We start from the raw sequence: 5,014 nt of genomic DNA, 5'->3' as shown, positions 1-5,014 counted from the left end.
CCATCATTATTATTATCAAAATTAAGATTTTAATCAAGAGGAGTCTTAACGGGTTTGCAACCTAACATACCAAAGTCATGAAGTAATTCCAAACATTATTTCCTCTATGACAAAAAAACACCATTTGGAACTTCCACAACTTCAATACCTAAAAAATACTTTAATTTTCCTAAGTCTTTTATAAGAAACTAAGACTTTAGAAAATCTTTCACATTAATAACTTCAGACTCACAATTTCCAGTAACAATGATATCATCTACATATACCAGCAAAATTATAACAACATTTTCAACAACTTTAACAAACATAGGATAATCATTAAAACTCTGTTTAAAACCAAAACTAACTAAAGAATTACTCAAATTTTCATTCCACTTACATGGAGCCTGTTTTAAACCAAACAAAGATTTTAACAACTTACATACCCTATTATCATTTTTACTATGATATCTAGGAGGTAAAACCATATAAACATCCTCTTCAAGTGAACCATACTAGAAAACATTATTTATATCAAATTGATATAAATTCTAACCATAATTAACTGCCAAAGTAATAACAACTCGAATAGTAACAATTTTGGCTACATTAGCAAAAGTCTCCTCATAGTCAATACCATCTCTTTGATTGTAACCTTTAGCTACAAGACAAGCTTTATACCTTTTTATTTACCTATTTGCCTTGTATTTAATTTATTAAATCCAACGACAACCAATAGGTTTTCTATTTTTAGCCAATTCAGTTATTACCCACGTATTATTCCTATACAAAGCTTCCATTTCTTGATTCGTAGCTTTAACACATTCAGGATTAAGAAGAGCCTCATAATAAGAATGAGGTTCAATGGTTTTATTAAGATTAGAAATGAAACACTTATGTTCAGAAATCAGATGATTAGAGTAATTAAGAGTTTTCTCAATACCATACTTGTATTTTCCTTCAAAAATATAGTCACTAAACCAAGATGGAAGACGAGTCTCTCTCCTAGTATGTGTAAGACCAATTAATTGATAATATTAGAAGGGTTCAGGAACAAAATGACTACTTTCCTTAGTCCTGACAGGTGAACAAAGAGATTCAGGAGAAATAGGAGAATTAGGACTAGGCCCAACACATAAAGGCACAAAGGACTCCTCAAACCCTAACCTAGTATCTGAACTTTCTTTTGCATGATCTCTTCTATTAAGGTTCAAAGGATAACTAGCACCATCTAACTGACAATCCAATCTATGAGTTTTATTATACACAACATCATCAACAAAGGACTTAGATTGAATAGGTTCATCATAGGAAAATGGATCAACCCCACTAGAACAATCACTAGACTTACCAAAAAAAAAGGATTTTGCATTCTAACTGGAAACATTGACTCATAGAATTTAACATCTCTGGAAGCAAAAAAGGAACTGGAATCAAGACTCAAAACCTTATACCCTTTCTTGTCTAAAGAATAACCCATATAAACACATTTTTCAACACGAGCAGAAAATTTATCATCATTATTTACATTTTTCTGTTGTAGAAAAGAAACTTCATAGAAGTTGAAATATGAAGAAATAAATATGCCTAGCTGTTTTATTCTATGGGTAAAGGGTCTAATTGATAGAGTAAGCACAATAAAGATCAATAGGAGGCTTATATTTAGTACAATCAAAAACAATTTTATCATTTATGTATCGACAATTCAATATAGGTGGATACATACGCTATACATTTGCCTCTCTTCCACTCATTTACCCATGAACTTTCAAATACTTGAACGGTCGATTCTTTTCATATTAAAAAAAAGAATATTTAATTGTGATAAAAAAAAGAAAAATGGAAATTCTATATTGCTAGATTAATCGTTATCTTCTATAATATTTAATAGTTATTTGAAATTATATATATTATTCTTTAATATATTAATATCCATTTTGAATAGGGAATATGAATAACTAAGAATTAAAATAGTATAATAGTGAATAGTGAAGATTCTAAGAGTTTATTGAATTGTTATACATGTTAAAATTATGTTATGTGAGTCTACTTAGCTCAGAGGTTAGAGCATCGCATTTGTAATGCGATGGTCATCGGTTTGATTCCCATAGTCGGCTTTTATCTATTTATTTTATTCTATGCTTTACATGATTGATAATGCATCTTTGAAATCAAAGTATATTGAAAAACAATGTTTTCCTCTTTTGGTAAAAGCCTTTGATTTATTATGTGATAGGAATTTCCGACTATATAAAGAAAAAAATCTTTTTCTTTTTCTATATATAGAATATAAAGATTTGAATATTTATCCAACTCATCTCGTTATTCTTTAATACAATAACTAAGTAAAGTTCTCTTTATTTAGAATTTAGTTTATTTTTAGTTTAGGTTTATTCTATAGAATAGAATTTCATCCATCAGAATTAATAATTAAATATAAATAAGCAGAATGAGTATTTATGTCGCGTTACCGAGGTCCTCATTTCAAAAAAATACGCCGCTTGGGGGCTTTACTAGGGCTAACTAATAAAAGGCCCTGAGCTGGAAGTGATTTTAGAAACCAATCGTGTTCTAGGAAAAAAAAATCCCAATATCGAATTCGCCTAGAAGAAAAACAAAAATTGCGTTTTCATTATGGTCTTACAGAACAACAATTACTTAAGTATGTTCGTATCACCGGAAAGGCAAAAGGGTCAACATGTCAGGTTTTCCTACAATGACTTGAAATGCGCCTTGATAACATTCGTTTTCGATTGGGTATGGCTTTGATTATTCTGGGAGCTCGCAAATTAGTTAGCCACAGGTATATTTTAGTCGATGGTTGTATAGTAGATATACCAAGTTATCACTGCAAACCCCGAGATACTATTGCGACAAGGGATGAACAAAAATCTAAAGTTCTAATTCAAAATTTTCTCGATTCACCCCCCATGAGGAATTGTCAAACAATTTGACTTTTCAACCATTCCAATATAAATGATTAGTCAATCAAATAATAGATAGTAAATGTGTTGGTTTGAAAATAAATGAATTGCTAGTTATAGAATATTATTCTCGTCATACGTAAACCTAACAAAAATAAAATCAACACTAACAAGAATAAGAAAGAATAAGGGTTCGACCCATTTTGCTCCATTTCGGCGAAGTAAATTAACCTAAGGTTAAGATAAATAAGGGTTTGATCCAGATTTTTCTTCCTTTTAGGTATCACATGCCAAGAAGGAGATTTATCTTCCTTTTCTACTCTACTCTTTTATTTACATAGTGTTTTCTATACCACAACCATTAGGAATAGAGAATCCATATCAAAGAAAGGTCTAACTATTGGAATAGTCGTATCCATTGATATTTGATCTATTGTGGTTAGTAAGATCGATGAATTAAGTGAAGTTACGGAAAGAGAGGGATTCGGGTAAGCAAAAGCCTACATAGGAGTTCCAATGGTACACCTTCAACCACTCGACCATCTCTCCTATATAACGATTATGACCCAAAAAACAAAATTCGAGTGAATAGTGAATCACTCTAGATTATTGGGTAGGTACAACCAATCAACTCTAACTATAAAGCCATCAAAATCGAATTTTTTTTCATCGTAGTAAAATAAGTATCTTTCCTTCTAGGCTGGGGGGATAAAGTTAAAAAGTAAAAAAATCTTACAAAAACTGTTCAAAAAATTATGTTCATGTTTGCAAAAACAATGTTCTCTTCTTTTTCTGAATTCTCTATTTATATATTTCTACTATACCGACCGGAATAAATCTATATATTAGAAATTCTAATAAATCAAGTGAGAGAGGGATTTATATTTTGTAGACTATGCTTAATGGATATTTTTAGATCATGAATCTATTTAGACTACGATTCCATATCAGAAGATTTCTCAAATTCCTTTCTAGGCCAGTTTTAGAGTTATTAACAAAAATCCTTATCCCATCTATTTATTATAAATAAAAATTGATAAACAATTTTTTTTATAGTTGATTGTATAGTGTATACCCCTAAGTTCACAACACAAAAAATAGGCAGTTATTCTATTTTCATCATACAATGATTATTCGATCATTTTCTTCTTTGTATCATAATAAAATCTACTGATGTTATTCTAAGTTGTAACTTCAATCAAATAAGAATAGTTTCTTTCGTTGGTAGACTATTCCAGTAAGATGGAATCAGATACGGTTACCATATCTCTTTGTTAGTTTTTATCAATTCATGTAATGTAAAAAATAACAATTTGAATATTGAATTTTTGAATAGAAGAACTATATCTTTTTTTTTAATGAGAATCAATATGTTTTTATGTTATTTCGTATTGTAGAATTCTTTTCTTATGAGATTATTTTCCCACGAGAAGTAATGAAAACGATGATAGAATGGATTGCTACCTATGCCTAGATCATGGATATATGGAAAATTTATTGATAAAACCTTTTCAATTGTAGCCAATATCTTATTACGAATAATTCCGTCAACTTCAGGAGAAAAAGAGGCATTTACTTATTACAGACCTTTTTTTTTATTAATCTCGGTCGTACGAGAAATACACATGATTCGTGATAGGGAAAAAAAGAAAAAAAATCTATTGTAACGTCCTAAAAATAAGACCCGAAATATTTTCATTTTTAGATTAATAAAAACAACCCAAAACATTGTTATAAAACCAAGATTATCAAATGTATCAATACGTCATAAATATCAGAGTAAATCATAAAGATGCGTAAACTAGTGGTGTGTGTTCTGCAATCATCCCGAGCTCTTCTCTTTGGAACCAGAAGTACCTGAAATTTAAATTGAAAACCGTAAGCACAAATCTTAGTGATTTCCCTAAAATACCACATACCATACATAAATAAGCACATAACGGGCCCCGCCCAATGAGTGTATCAGGCCCCGCCCACACTCGCATATCGGGCCCCATCCACTGAGTATAGCGGGCCCCGCCCAACATACAAATCATATAAGCATATACACAAACAAGAGTCAAACAGACGTCTAGTATCCTAGCATCACTGATCATGGGCCGACATTGGTG

The 5,014-nt window shown here is 30.6% G+C and overlaps 1 pseudogene; it reads left to right on the top strand.

Moving 5' to 3' along the window:
- Window positions 1–2,438: 2,438 nt before the first annotated feature.
- LOC122195039 (30S ribosomal protein S4, chloroplastic-like) lies at window positions 2,439–3,046 on the top strand (annotated as a pseudogene).
- The last annotated feature ends 1,968 nt before the right edge of the window (window positions 3,047–5,014 follow it).

Source organism: Lactuca sativa, chromosome 7, assembly GCF_002870075.4.
Source record: "Lactuca sativa cultivar Salinas chromosome 7, Lsat_Salinas_v11, whole genome shotgun sequence".
NCBI classification, from domain to species: Eukaryota; Viridiplantae; Streptophyta; class Magnoliopsida; order Asterales; family Asteraceae; genus Lactuca; species Lactuca sativa.
Note: the sequence above shows the minus strand (reverse complement) of the source record. Positions and strands in the feature narration are given on the sequence as shown.